Source organism: Cyrtonyx montezumae, unplaced genomic scaffold, assembly GCF_038088225.1.
Source record: "Cyrtonyx montezumae isolate F1298 unplaced genomic scaffold, pur_monq_1.0 scaffold_3, whole genome shotgun sequence".
Taxonomy (NCBI): Eukaryota; Metazoa; Chordata; class Aves; order Galliformes; family Odontophoridae; genus Cyrtonyx; species Cyrtonyx montezumae.
This window is the reverse complement of record NW_027072034.1, coordinates 40,171,193-40,187,774: the sequence shown is the minus strand read 5'-3', so window position 1 is coordinate 40,187,774 and position 16,582 is coordinate 40,171,193.

The following is a 16,582-nucleotide window of genomic DNA, read 5'->3' as shown; positions in this document are numbered from 1 at the left end:
TTTCACAAAGGAGAGCTCAAGATAAGGAAGAAACAACCAACCTACAGCTCTCCTCTGATCTTGGAGCAGCAAGGAGCTTCAAGCTTCTTTCCCGTACATGGCATTTTCTATTGTCTTAGAGCAGCATGCCTGCTGTTGGTTCTGAACTTGAATGTAGCACCCCTAATTCTATTTTTGAGCCATCATTGTAAAAATTATCAGTTAAAAAATCCAGTATCATAGTACCTGCATAATTCTTGGAGTTAGCCCTGTCAGAAGTGTGGCATTTAGGAAGAGGTACTATATATGTCTTACAGTTTCAATGTGTCACGCAAAGGAGGTTGTCACTCTGCCACTCAAAAATTCACTAAGAAATATGTACTGTGAGCCATCTCAAAGCTATGGGTTATAAAAATGAGTATCTGTAAAATATTATATCTCCAGGGACTTAATGATAAAAGCTGAAGGGCACTCAATCACACATCAGTAAAATACTATTATGGACCTTATTCCCCAAGGATTTAAAATATGTTTAATCCACTTTCACTCTGATAGGAAAAGATATGCAGAAACATAGGTATTAAAAACTTAGTATTCACATTTTTAGGTAAAAATAATTTCATTGAGAAACAAACAAACCAAAGAAATAAAGAATCAACAAAAAACCTAAAGTATATATCTTAATAGTTTATCATTGAGTTACCAGACAAAACTGCAGAGTTAATTTCCAGTTTTGACTGATGCTGTCTCTGATATCCTGAACAAGTAACCACATTTCAGAATTAAACCAGGGCATTTTAAGAGGATACTTTTTAGAGAGGCTCTGGTGTGAAATTCCTGGATGGGTTGTTGAGACAGAATAGCATATTAACAGTACAGCATATGCAAGACTTCAAACTGAGAGGAAATGAAGTGAAGTCAAGGTGATTACAACTTTCATACTGCACACACTACCAGAGCTATACAAATACTGGAGGAGAAAACAATAACAGATGCTACGGGGTTCTCCTCAACGCTGCAAGCCATTTTCTTCAACATGACATGTAATATTACATGTCTTAATGGAAAATTGGTATGTTGCAAAGGCAACTGAGACTTGCCTTTCAAGAAAGGTGGTGATTACTGAACTCCCAGTGCATTAACATGTTTAGAAAATAAATAAAGAACTTTTCTTTACTAAAAAAAATTTGATGTAAAAGCTCAACATTCAATCTATGAAAAAAAAGTTAACATCTTCAAAACAGGCTGAATTTTTAGACAGGAAGATGGTTGTAACTGTGAGACCCCATTGCTCCATTAAATTGTTAAAAATTGAGTGCAATAGAGATCTTGGGGTATCTTGTGGACTGCAAAATTAAGAAACGTGACATTTTCCTGGGTTATTGTCACAGAAAATTTTCTCACTTATATAGATCTAATTTTTTTTTCTGCACTGAATTCTCTGCTCAGCAGAGAAAAATATATTAGCTTGCATCACACCAACCATATTAAAATCACAAATCAAGTTTTGTGACCAGATGTAGAGGCAGATTGCATGTACTGGGGAAAAATATATTTTAGAAATCTACACATAGTTTTTGGAATCTGAGTGCTACTCTGTTTTATTGTCATGTTTACTACCATAACACCATTATTTTTCCCAAAGGATAAAGAAGCTGAGTTTGTTGTTTTCTCATTTTTATTAAACGACGTGTTAACTTTTTCCATTTGCAAAACACTGTGTAGAACACTTTGACTTAAGCAAGGCCTATTTTCATTCACAGTATATCTAAGGGCTCTGTGTCAGCTGAATATACATGACTGGAGCCATGTGTATTCCCCTAGGGTGTTCTAAGCTCCAGTTACCTAGCCAGTGCTAGGGAACTACTCACAATGGAAGGGCTATGTTTGGTTCTGATTATACCCAGTGACTTCAGTCAGACTATCTGGGACATTGACAGAATTGCAGATTTTGGCCTGAGGAGTCCAGTTAATGTCTGACATTATTTACTTACTGATAGTCTAACAGTCATTCACTCAAATTACTCTTTAACTTTGACTTCTTCAAAATCAAGGATGAGCATAAATGGTGGCACACATCCAGCTCCTGTGTCTGCTTGTGGTGTTTGAATGAAATATTTATGCTGTCCTCACTAACTGCTCCACTGTTAAGTGATCATGTTTGGAAAAATAACACGAGTAACAAGATGAAAAATCCACTAATACCATGTTATGGTGTATATATACTCATTTTTAATGTATGTCCATATATACACTTTTATGATGTATAAATGAACAGTAAAATTCACTTCTAGATTATTTTCTAACATAATTATTTTCTGCAATAAAATTTTGTCCTGCACTACATCCTGTCATATCATATACATGATATGGAGTTTTGCTATTCAAAAAATAGTGTAATCTTAGGTTTCCGTTTTACCTGGAAGAATCTCAGTATTGCATGATGGTAATTTTTCCTGTTTTTCCTTTCTTTTGCTCTGAAAAGAAAGACTCTGTACGAGAAAAAAAGTCATAGTCCTGAGGCTTACTTGGCTGTCCTTAGAAAGCGTGGCTCAAGGGTTTTTTTGTCATGCTCAATCAAAGGAGGAAAGTCTCAAAAACACCAGACTATGTGAGCATTAGACAAAGAAAGGCTTTACTAGGCACAGAAGCCGAACACAATTACTTTTCTATCATTAAGTTTTCTCCAGTTTTGATTAAAGAATTAATGCACATCTACACTAGACTCCCATAATAACTTCCTACTATATGGACTATTCTCCACCTTGTACACTTGGGTAGAGTTGGTGGAATATGGACACCAGCAGGGATGCTACCATGAGTTTCAGAAAACTGTGAATATACTTTTTCATCTCTGCATGATTACACATTATGCTGGAAAGGAAACCCAGTCACTTGACTGTAGTCTTCTGTCATGTGCCCTGAGCAGAATATGTCATGGTATTCCAAAGTATATAGTTCAAAGGGCTTAGTAGAAGAAAGCTCCATTTAAAATAAAATAATTTTTAAAGGTTCAATTTAATTATTTATGCAGTTATTATTTATTTATAAAGGTAGCCTTTCAATTCCTGTGGCACAGAGACTGAGAGGGAAAAAGTGAGACCACCTTAAGTGTATGCATGAAGTAGAATTTACAGTGACAGAGGTAACTGTCACTTGATGGTGCTGTGGCTCCATGTCTGTTGTTTTGTTTTGGTGGTGGTTTTTTTTGTTTTGTTTTGTTTTGTTTTTTGATGTTTTCTATGTTACCATGTTGGAGATGCAGAGTATAAATCTCCAGCAAACACAGATCTCAAAAACTCAAATAAAGGCTTTAATATCAAAAGTGCCTTCAGCATGGGGTGAACCAATTGCAAGGCATAGATGCCCAAGGAGAAGATATGCTTGTTTATCTGTATATGGTGGATGCTTGATGGACTGCTTATAAAGTGAATGAAGTTAAATTTCAGGCATTATATTGCTGGGGATAAATGTAAGATGATGAAACGATATCTGAAACTAAGAACTGAAAGCTGAGAGTATCACCTACAATTTTCAGTCTGATTTAATGTTATTTTTTCTTGTGTTTTAACTTTGGTTCCCAGTGGTAATCTAGAAAGTCAGTCAGTCTGAGTTGTAAAGGCCAACTGAAAAGCTCACTCTTTAGAAGGCCCTTAGCTGACAAAGATATTTACATCTATGGAGTAAGCAATGGATGATTGACTTTATAAGTATAGAAGTAGTATACTTAGAATAACTAAAAAAATGACCTTTAGGAGTTAATTTGGAAAGAACATTGAAAGTTTCCGTCAAGTTACATACCTAAAACCATGTTCTAGATGTTAATGTGCAGGTTTTCACTAGTCTCTTTCCCCAGAGATCCAAACTCATAATATTCACCAAAATCAGCTTTGTTATTTTGGAGATGAAAAAGAGGAGACAGCTGAGCAAAATAAATATAGAATGATTAATTAGTAACCTTGTCCCATCAATTCAATTTTTAAGAAATCAATTTATTTTGTTTATAATATTGCTTAACTTTGAATTGAAATTTCTTGATCTGTTGGCTGAATGAAAGCAAAAGCAAGAAAATAAAGAAAAAAACTCACTGGATTAGAATAGAGGAAAGTAGTTTGTTCTACCATTGTAAAAGAAAAAAACATTTTTGATAATTCTAGTATTTTCTCTGCTTATGTAGGAAGGCTTGTAATGTAATTGAGGGTAACAGAAAGAGGAAACAGGACACTTCTGTATACATTAAAAAATCAGCACAAATTTGTCAAATATAAAGAATTCTAGTAAAATATTATAGTTCACATATGCTCTAAATTGTTATTTAAAAACCTGAAACCTTCAAAGATTTCAGTCCCATAAGTCGTGCTTCTACATGTGGGTAGCAAGTCCTTGAATCTTCATCTCTCATCCTGTGGGATGCACAAAGTATCTGAATAGATTATATAGATTTCATTTAGAGACATCACAATTTTTTTTTATTATTTAACTCAGAAGAAACAAGTATAAATAGAATGAAAAAAAAAAGAAACTGAAGCAGAAAAAAAACTAATAATCTGGGTCTTGAAATAGCTAATCAAAAACTAAATAAAGACATCAGGAAGAAGATTTTGGAATAAAGGAGCAGAAGGGACAAACATTTTAAGAAATGCAGGGATGAACCTATACATTCTCATCTTATATGTGTAGTTCTTGTCAGAACTTCTCAGTCCCATTGTCTCTGTTTGTACCTATGCTCTCAATGAATGTTAATGGAAAACACAGGCAAAATATTCTCTCTATAATCCTAATTTTTGTGGATGATCGCAGTGTGAACTTCTAATAATTCAAGTGTTAAATCTTTGTTTTGTGAAACTTTTATGTGTTAATGCTGCTTTTATTATAACATTAAAAAGCTCTTATTTTCAAGCATGTGTTTTATGTCTGATCTGGCCATGGAATTCACACAATAGACCTCACCTTCAATTCTTGTTGTCTCAAAGTCAAACATTAAAAAAAGCTCAGTATTGACATCATAATGAATGATTATATTATAGTAGTCATGCACTTAAGGAGTTTTATAGTAACATATATAATTCAATCTTTCACAATTTTTTGAGTGTTTAACTTTGCAATTTGAAGATCATACTTTTAATGAATATGCATAAATAAAAGCTACTTTCTATGCAACATCAGGCGTTAATAATTACTTTGATAAGGATTTTGGAGATGAAATTCATCAGAGACTCTTTCAGTTCTCTGTATGTTTCCAGTGGAACACAGAGGCAGGGAACTAAAATCTATTTTGATATTCTTTTAAGTATTCCATTTTTTTTCAAACAACAAAAAACATTATTAGATGAGATATTTTATAGTAGCTTTTGACTAGGTTTTCTTACCTCTTGATAACTTTTCCTCTTTCACGATACTTTTCCAATTTTCAAGATCTTAAATTTTCTTAATGAGGAGAGGAATTCTGAGGGTTTGTACACTGAACAGGTTTTGTTTAGTTTTTGTTTGTGCTATGACATGTGAAGTTAGGCCAGAAACCTAAGTTCTTCAGCAAATGCATGTACTGGAAAAATCTCTGACTTCAATGCTTACCTAAGCATTTGTCAGACAGTGGTTAATTAGGTTCTTCACTATATTACCATTTTCAGGAGAGGAGGGGAGGGGAGAGGAGGAAAGAGGAAAGGGAAAGGGAAAGGGAAAGGGAAAGGGAAAGGGAAAGGGAAAGGGAAAGGGAAAGGGAAAGGGAAAGGGAAAGGGAAAGGGAAAAAGGAAAGAAATGAAGGGAAGGGAAGGGAAAGGGAAAGGGAAAAAGGAAAGAAATAGGGAAGGGAAGGGAAGGGAAGGGAAGGGAAGGGAAGGGAAGGGAAGGGAAGGGAAGGGAAGGGAAGGGAAGGGAAGGGAAGGGAAGGGAAGGGAAGGGAAGGGAAGGGAAGGGAAGGGAAGGGAAGGCAAGGCAAGGCAAGGCAAGGCAAGGCAAGGCAAGGCAAGGCAAGGCAAGGCAAGGCAAGGCAAGGCAAGAAGAAATAAAAGAACAATATTTGGAGTGTGAATTTGCAAGCAGTGGCATAGAATATATAAGGATATAAAAAAACACCTGCTAGAAGTTGGTGATTCAGAAGGTAAGAGGTATTAACCTCAAGGTGATTTCCATCTGTTACTCCTAATATATTTGAACCAGATGAACTTAAACAGTATAATACAAGTAAATGTGTAATGCATAAAATTATAACTTAAACAACTTTACACCTCCACAATATATGTAGGTCTATCCAAATGTAGTGCCTCCTATTTATTTAAATGGAAACTACAACATATATCAGCACAATTACACTGATTGAGCAAACTCGCAGCTACAAAACATTATTTTTCAAAACAGACACCAGCATTAGCTATGCATTTTCACCACTAATGAACATCAACCTGCATACTGTGCTCATAAAAATCTTCACCAGTGGCGGTGACCCACTATTGGTATTGCTACTGCATAAACACACCGCCCTATGTTTCACTGTGTTCACTGTTTGGTCTTCATAGTCATTCAGCACATGGAAGTGAATTTCTGTGGGTGTCATTTTTTTCTGCATGGAAAATTCAATTCCACATCTTTTCTTCATTCATACTTTGATGCAGATGCCATTTCGTTGGACTGCTCCTTTGCTGGCATCTCTTTCATGACAAAAAAAAAAAAAAACAAGAAAATATTGGTTGGAAGGTTTACTCTCTACTGCCATACCACCAACATCCACCTCTGATGTTGTAAATGAACATAATAACATTGGAGGCATAACTTTCTGAGCAGCCCTTGTATTATTAAAGAAAGTTATATTTCATTGAGGATGAATACCTACATATGTATATATTTTCTTGCTTTTGTGCTTTCTCTCATCTTCTGTATCAACATCTATGTATTTCCAGCATAGCTAGTCACTGTTTATCTAGTCATCAATTAGCTGATGCTCACATGAAAGTAAATTACTGTTGTTACAAATAATAATTAAAATTTAATATATAACAGTAAGTCTTGTTTTGATTCTGATGTTGGGTGTGTCTTTTAAGTGTTGCTGTAAAACAAATTACTTCCATGACGTCTTAACTTACGCATAATATGCATAGTAACAAACGTGTACTACCGTGGCAGGTTGTGGTGTATAGTTGATGTGAGAAGAAAACTGCATCCAAAAATTCCAAGTTTAAGGTTTCTTTGTCCTTTCTGTCACCATACTCAAGTACTCTACTTTTAAAGGTGTAGGTATAATTTATTTTACAATGTATGTTTATTACTTTATATATATATATATATATTTATATATATATATATGTAGAGAGAGAGAAAAAAACACAATTATCTTCTCCAGACTTTATTGAAATAATATCATTTCCTCCATGTCCCTAAGCTGCCAGATTACAAAGTTTTATAGAACATATATACCTTCAAGATAACTACTCTAACTCATATTAACAGCTTCCTACATTGCCTTGGAAATTTGTACAAGGCAACTTATCTGTAAGAGTATTTATAGTTGATTTAAAAGCAACTATTTCCCTAATTTTGTATGTTGGAATCATTTCTTTATAAATATTTGCACATATTTCTACAGTCCATATTACACAAGGTATACATTTAAGGAGGCAAGTGGAAATGTGGTGCCTCTCCGATATTTCATTTGTACGTATTTACTTTGGAAACCTCTGTCATCCTGATTGCAGAACAGAGAAACAATAACTGGTCATGCTCACAATGAAGTTTTGAGGGCCTTTTAATGCAGTGTTTGCTTTGCATCTTATAGCAACATACTCACAATGTTCATCTGAACAAATTTGCACGTACAGAACACACAGAACACAACAGGAAAGCACTTAAGCAGTCAGATTTATTTGCTGTTCTTTTACTGCCTCACAAAAGACAGAGATAAGTATCTATTTTCCCTAAAACTATTATAGTGCCAGCTTGACAGAAGTCATAGCAAACTGTAATCCCTGTACTCTCAGAAATCCTAGTATCTGACTGCATGATCTGGCAAGCTTAATGTTATCACAGCTGCAGTCAGTGTCATTTGTATAATCTTCTGCATTTACAGAGATTTGACATATTTTGGTTTATGATCCATACTTACCTGACTCAACTACCTTAAACAGGTTTTGGTTGGGATAGAGTTAGTTTTCTTCTGGTACTTTGAACAATATATATTTATTCTTTGTTCATAGTACCAGAATCTCTCCCATCTCCTGTGATAGAGAGCACTGCTGCACTGTGAATATTGGAAGCAATTAGACTAGCCATACTAGAACTGCGTTTGGCAAGTATAAAAGATCCTCATTTAAGCCTACTGAACACCATTAACTAGGTAACAGAAAGACTGAAACAGAATAACAACTTCCTGTTTTGAGGAAAATTGACAGTTAATCTTGTGAAGCTGTCCGAAAGCCTAGAAAATGAAAAGTAGATTGCAGGTTTCAGACAGAATATGACTGATGGGACTTTATTCGTCGTGGCTTGTATGATTTTTGACACAAACTAACTCTTTCTTGATGGGAATCGCTGTAAATTTGTTATTTATATCACATAGTCCAATCAAAAGATCTCATCTTTCTTGCTCATTCACAAATGAAGTCCAAATCCTAGAATTTACTTAACAATTTCTATGCTTTTCAAAAGCCTGATAAGACTGAATATAAAACCTATTGGAAAAAAAATGGAAAGGAAAAAGTTAAGGTTCAAGAGAATAAAATAATCGTTAGTCAGAATGGATATTGCCTTTTTATTACTCAGGATTGTTTGCAGCCTCCTACAATCCTAATATGTTGTTTCTTTTGTTTATAATGAAGATAAACAATCATGTTAGCAATGTCACCCACCAGCTTCTGCATCTCCACAGTTTGACTTCCAGGTGATACTTAAGCAAATATAAGTCCAATAGCACTTTCTTCATATACCAAACTGTTTTTATACTTATCATATTGAAATATTTTCTGCTACAAAATGGGTATTACCGTTACATGGACACTAATAAAATATCACATTAGTGATACAAAAATAATATGATGTGATATTAGAGGTTTTTATTTTCACCATATATAATTAATTAACAATATCTCAATATGTCTAGTGGGATGAAATGGAGGAGCAATAAATAGTGGCCTATATTCTCATAGTATGCTGAATTTATCCCAAAGGCCAGTCCTTCATTTGGCTATGAACGCCCATTGAGGTTGGAGTACAGAAGGTGAATGTATATAACACAAGATACTTCTCTCTATTATCAGAATTGGGTCTAAAAACAGTTCTTTTTCCATACTAAGTTAGTGCACCAGGGAAGGTGGCTTTTAGTTTGACCACATAACTCAGGATTTTCAAGTAATGAGTGATTTTATTTCAATATAGGGGAAAATGAAAGAAACATAGTAGTGCTAATTATGTACATTCAAAAATGACTTAGACCCAGTCACATTATTGTGCTTTTCAGTTTGGTATACAAGCTTTTCCTAAACTCAGAAATTGCTGACATCCAGGAAATCCCAACACATTCCAATTAGTCACCCAGACCCTCTCCACCAACTCCCAGTTCAAATAAATGAGAAAGATCAGAACATATCTACTCTTATCAGATAAATAAAACAAACAAGCAAACAAATAAATAATTAAATTTCACTGCTACTATAGTGAAAAAAGTAAATAAAAATATCAATACATTAATATCCTTAGGCTTTCACTTTTCCTTTATTATGTGTTACAACAGAAAAATGAATTATTTGGCTTTACTTTAAATACAATGTGCTTTTATTTCAGTTAGAGCATTTTGCATTTGTACAACAAAAGGGAATTGTATTAAATGTTTTCTTTATAGTATTTTATTTTTTAAAATAGCTTATAGATTGTATTTAATAGCAAACCAGAGGAGGAAATAAAAAAAAACAAACATTAAACTGCTCTATAAAACAGAAATTGGAAACTGCTGTGAAACTGTTTCTAATGCAACAACTTTCCATGCACGCTAGTCACAAAACTGTATTAGACTGGCAGATTTGCTCTTTTGTCTTCTTAAAGGACTGTGAGCACAGCAAGAAGTATTGTCAGTGTTTGGTCTGAGGCATAAATCACTTTGAAAAAAACATCTTATTCTGATAAATTGTTTTAGCCCACAGAACATCCTTAGGTATATTTGAATCTTTTGTTTAATTGCATGCTGTTTTCTAAGTAGATAAAAGAATTTCAGGTAATAAGATAAGAGATACAAGGATTTGCTATTAATCTAGTGCACTGGTGACCTAGGGTAACTAAATCACTCCTGGAGGAAGGAGTGAGGAAGGGTACGGAAAAACAAGATTCCGTGATCATAGAGTGCCTTTGAAATATTTCATGTATCGTTTGTTAGCAGTATTTTCTATTATCTATTTAATTCATTGATGCATGGATGTGCAATGTGTGTATTTATAGATTTGTATACAGCTATGCATACATATCTATATATATATATATGTATAAATATGTATAAAATGTGGTTCAGATTCAGTATTATGTATATCACAGTTAACAGCAGATGTGACTTTGAAAGAGTGGTCTATGGACTTTTAAATGCCATTATTTGTATATTCTGTTCCACCCATAGTATAGGTTCCATGGCTGTTATCCTATTCTTCTGCTTGGGTATAATAATAGAAAAGCATTTTTGATAGCTTAGGAGAGAATATGTACACTCATATGACAGATATGTTTTTGAGCATTTGAGGTCTATTTTAAGATTTTACGCTAATTTTGTTATATGCAATAATAATTTTCATTTCAGACATCTTCTTATTACTCTATAGCAAAGTCTTAGAAAAAATGGGCGACAAACCTGAATGATGCTAGATGGTTGGCAAAGATACTGTCTAGCATGTAGTTTACCTTCATAAAACTGCAAATGACAGTGCATAGGTCTTACTATTCTATTTCCACATTGGTTTCCTTCATGTATCACAGTGGATGTTGCCTTCTGCATTAGTGCAAGCCTCCTCAGATGTATGAGGCAGTCATAATCCAAGATGCAAAATGATTATTTCAGAAACATTACAATAGATGGACAATGGAGCTACCCCCATACAGTTTTCTTGTATGTTTTTGTTTTTAATGCTAAATATGACGAGTTTCAAATTCTGAGGTTTAGTTTAAAACTGCGCCCTTTTTCATGATAAGAAATCACATCTGAATTAGCGTGCATACCTGCCTACATTTTCCTTTCAAAGTCATATGTTACTGTCTGTAATTCAAACAAAGAAGAGAGGAATACAGCATTGCTTTATGATGTAAGTGTCTCCAGGTTCTAACCATTTTGAAATGAAAAAAAAAAACCCTAAGAAATTGCCAACCCTTATTCAGTTATAGGATGTGTTGCACTCTCAGATTTCCAAAAATTTGATGGCTAAAATAACTTTTCTTCTGCTGATGAACAAGGTATTCTTTGCAAAACAATTAAATGATTAAAAGTGATTCATTCTTGTCAAACAAAAACAACACTCATGAACCTCACAATATTTTTTTTCTTACTGTTAGTAAAGTCATTTCCTACCTTTACTAGAGATATTTATCTTGATTTTTTCCATCATTCTGGAGGACAGATTCTCTCATTTTTCTTGCCTTTCCTTACACTTGAAGTGTCTTAGGTATGATACAATCTTTTCCTGAGTGTCCTTATAATTAAATTCATTTGTTGAGAAAAGAATGTTATAATAGAACATTCCATTCAGTTCAATATCTTTTCTACAGTGAAGTTTTTTCTGCTGACAAAAACTAAGTGGAGATTTTACTTGTGGAGAGTGAAAACTTCCACTGTATAAAGTGTTGAGATCACCTGTTTCCATGAAGATATTCTTTCATTTCCAAGCAAATGTCAGATTAAGATTTTAGAATTTAGATTTTTTTAATTTCTTTTGTTAGGGATATTTGTAAAGTAAACACAAACAACTTTCCTTATAAGTATGTGCGTTGCAACTATGCATCCATTTTTGGATCACAATGTTCTGTAAATGAAGTTTTATTACAGAAAAACCCCATATTCTTTCACTTCTCCTCAGGCTAGGGAGGAAAGTTCCACATTTTCCAAGTGAAGATATTTTTCTTCCTGGCTAATCAGTGAGAACACTTTAGTAGTCACTGCAGCACCAGGAACAGAATGCTTTTCATCTGGGTAACCACACCTATATCATCACACTTCTCTCTTTCAGTTCTCAGCTGGTAGCAGACCATTAACAACAGTTTACATTTCATTTTATCACTGATCAATCCCATTCACCCACCTCTGCCACAGAAAAATTGAAGTATTATCTAATATATTGTTCTTGGCTCAATAGGGGTCGATTAAATATAAATGCCTGTTACTGTTCTGTGTTTCAATGTGTCTGGCTAGCTGCTAGCTCTCAAACAGACTGAAATTTTATAGAATACCATGAAAATATTTTCCCCTTTACTTGAAAGCATAAAGAATGGAAACAAAATCAGAAATATTTTTCATTTATATTACTAGCTATTTCTGTTGTATGATGCATTTAGTGATCCTTTAGAATTTAGGGGATTCAGGTAGTATTATTCAAATGCATGATAGTTACTCCAAAAATCATTCCTCCTACTTCTTTCCATGGAAACTACAACAGATACAATATGCACAAGAAAGTTATTTGTCATAGCGAATTCTCAGCTGCAAAACACTCCCTTTCAACATAGTCACTAACATTAGCTATGCGAGCAATGAAAAACAGCCTGCATGCTGAACTCTTCAAAATCTGCACCACCAGAAGTGACCAATTGTCCCCGTCACCACCCATAACCTCACTGTGCTCCCATCCACTGCTTGGTCTCTGGAAATGTTTAGCATGTGTCAGAGAGTGGTGGGTGCTAATTTTTCTGTATAGAGGAATTCACTTCCACACCTTTTCTTCATCCACGCTTCTATGTCAGACACCATGTTGTCAGACATAGAAGCTGTCAGACCTCTGCTGTCTTCTTTCATAAAGGGAACAAAATGTAATGGAATATTTATGAGAAGGTCTAACCTCTGGTACCATATCTTCTACAGAGGCAGCTCTGATACTGAGACAATAAAATAAAATAGGAGGCATTACTTTCAGAGCAGCCCTCATATTTTGATTGTAAACAGTTTTGACGAGGATTTCCTGTTATCCTTGTCTGACAGTAATCAGTCAACCTGGAGAGCATCATTTTGCCTCATATTTTTCCATAGGTTAATCATCACTTACATTCTCATCAGATCATATACATTTTCTGCCTTTTACTAAATGTTTACTTAAGAGACAAACAAGCACAATTGTTGTGAACTTTTTTGAGGCTCCCCTGTGGTGGAGACTGTTGTAGGCTGAATTAGATGATCTCCTGAGGTCCCTTTTAACACATATGATTCTCTGATTCTCTGATATATGAGCATGTGCCCTGGAAGAATGGGTGCAAAAGTATAATTACATGCCTAGGGGTTTCATGAAATGTAAACAACCACATGTTAGTTACACTTCTTAAGGCACTGCTCAGTGCCTCAGAACCATATTAATTTCAATCGTCATATGGTAATGCCAGGCAAAATTTTGCCTCAGGAAGCCTTGTTCTGTTGCTTAAACCACTAGCCCAAGTGAGTATGAGCAGAGTCTCGATCTTATTCTGAACCCAGATGTCAACGGTTTACGGGCTGGTTTGGCCTGCTTCCATGATGATTGGGGTGGGGAACCCACGGGCCCATGCCCCAGGGAAGGGGAAGGGGGAAAGTGAAAAAGGAGAACAGAGATGGGCCTAAAAACAAAACAGCAGCAACGATCTGAGGAAGAAAGCTAATTTACTAAATAAGATATCAGAATGTAAAATAACACAATATAATACAATATAATTGGAATTGAAGCTAATAAATCAAATAAAATGAGCAAGAGAGAGTGTCTGATAAACCGAAGGCAACCGAATGGTAAAGTTTGCCAAAGACTTGGACTTTGCTTTTTTGTTTCTCTGACCACATCAGAGTAAAAGACCAGCAAGAGTTTGTTCAAGTGCCTCCTAGCCTTATAATAGTATAAAATCTTCAGAAACATACCTTTAGCAATGATATAGCCTGCAGAGGCATGTTGCGTTGCTTGAATCGTGATTTCTTTAAGTACCTTCATTCAGATAATGGAATTCAGAGACTTGATACTCACTGCCTGTTTTCATCTTCCTAGCTTCATATTTAGGAACACGCTTACAGTAGAGAGAACATCACCTTATAGCCATTTGTCCTGGTTATGTCATTATTTCATATTTTGGCAGCATGCAGCAAGCTGATGCTTAAGTACAGTGCTGAGTGCACTTCCTGGGTGCCGTGCTTCTAGCAGACTCAGCTGTTTTCACATGCGTTCCAGCTCTGGGAGACTTGATTCCTGGTGATGGGGAAGAGCTCTCATCTTTCCACATGAAGCCAGCCGTGATGGCCTGCCAATAAAGACTCAGACTGACTCTCTCCTCCTGTTTTTTTATTAGTTTGATTTATCTCACAATTCATTTTTACTAAGGGATTTGATTTAGTAGTTGGGTAGGGATAGTGATAGGAGGATGGTTGGACTAGATTATCTTGTAGGTCCTTTCCAACCTTATGAACCTATGAACCTATTTTAATAAATTATTGTCTCCAATCTCAGCTGCGTTTTTCCTCTTCCTTTTCCCCCTTTTCCTGAGGAGAGAGAGGGAGGTCATGTGATTAACTACTCAAACAATGACACCAGTGTCTTAAAGAAGCAGTTGGAAGATACCCAGCTTTACCAATGAAGGAAGCAAATCGTTGAGCCAAAAATGAAGATAAAGTGCTGGTTTGTGCCAGCACAAGTGCAGGACCTGCCTGGTGTAGGCTCTGCCCTCCCTACTTTCCCCCACTCACTGCAAAGATAGTGTTTGTCATGTTTGCTGTCACCAGTGTTATTCATCTTATGTCTGTTTTCAAGAAAGTTTCAAATTAAAGAAAGGCCTCCTCTTGTATTTTGGAGCTGATAATTAATTTGGATTAATTACATGGTAGCAGTGATGGATCTGTATATACCTCGGTATCTTGCGTTCAGCAAGCCCACAAGCTACCTCTTCTCCATTTCAATCTCTTGCTGGGCTTTCAGGTATGGTCACACATACATTGGCCAATTGTTCTGTAAAGTTCATGAGCCACGAAACCTGGGCCTTTGTAGCTCTCTTTGCAGATGGGACAATCAATAACAATTAGCTTGATTAACCTTTGAGATGATTTCTTTTTTTCCTGAACATCAGCTATTCCTAGGATACTTACATCACACAAACTTATTTCAAACATAGTAAATTTGGAGAATATTTGACTTTCTAATAGATTTTGACATTACTTGCAGTTTTGCAGAGACAGTAATTGGCCAAAAACACAACTAGCTGCTGCATTCTATTAAATGATTGTTACATGAGACTATGGAAAGTTACTCCAAAGTGTGACATTTTGTTTAAATAAAACCCTGTGATGTTTTTCATTTGTGTAGATCCTTTGAATTTTGTGGGTGTTGATGTTTGTTTGTTTTTCCCCTGTTGGACCACTTAGAACTGTTTTGATATCAGTCATTCTAAGCAATTTTCTTCTGAAAATAGTAAAAGATACTTATCTCTATTAATTGATATAGCTAAGAGAACCAAGTTAGGTCTAAAATATATTTTCTAAAATATAAGTTTTCTTAATCGTCTGATGACTATTGGATGTAGTTCACTTAGAAGTGCCACAGAAGAATCAGTAGTTATTGTACATAAAACACAAGTATGTGCATTTGTTTTTACAAGCAATAATACAAATTTATATCCAAATAACTGCTAAATAGCTGATAACTAACTTGTCATTTTACATATATATATCTAAAATATATTGGTCTAGTTGCAATGACAATAAAAATTATTTTATAAAATTTATTATCAAATTGTCATATTTCACCTATTTCTCATTTCAGAGAGCCGTGATAAAGATATTTTAATAATTAAAAAAATAAGTAGATAAATAAAACAGGAGAAAGTACAATTAAAAGAAGCAATTTCCTATTTTGAAATGGCACCTGTCTTAAGAATGTTATATTTTTGCTGTAACTAAGTAATACAGAAATGAGAAGTTAAATGGAATCACGTTTCAATGTTATGAAAGATCCTACCTTTTCACTGTTAACTGAGGAAAGCAATTTTTTTTTTAAAGATGACAAAGAAAAAATATAAAGAATTAAAATTCACTAGCATAATTTTCCCTACAAATTTGCTTTTAAACCCTCCCATCTGTACAACCAATAATCACAACTCGTATAATTATCCAATAGTTGTTCAGTATGTAATATTCTTATTACAGTAAACAAAACACTGTGTTAACATTAATTGCTTTTTAATGATGCCTTTTATGCAATGGTTACAGAACATCTAAACTAAAATTAACAACTTGGAAATTAATGTTCTGTCTACATTAGTCTCATCCACTCATTCCACTTGGCACATCTATGGCCTTTCAGTTCTTCCTAATAACATTTAATATACCTTTATATATTTGATCAAGGGCTGCTCTGAAAGTAATGCCTCCTATTTTATTACGTTTTTGCATGATGTCAGGGACACATATTGATAGTACGGCATCAAAGGTTGAAC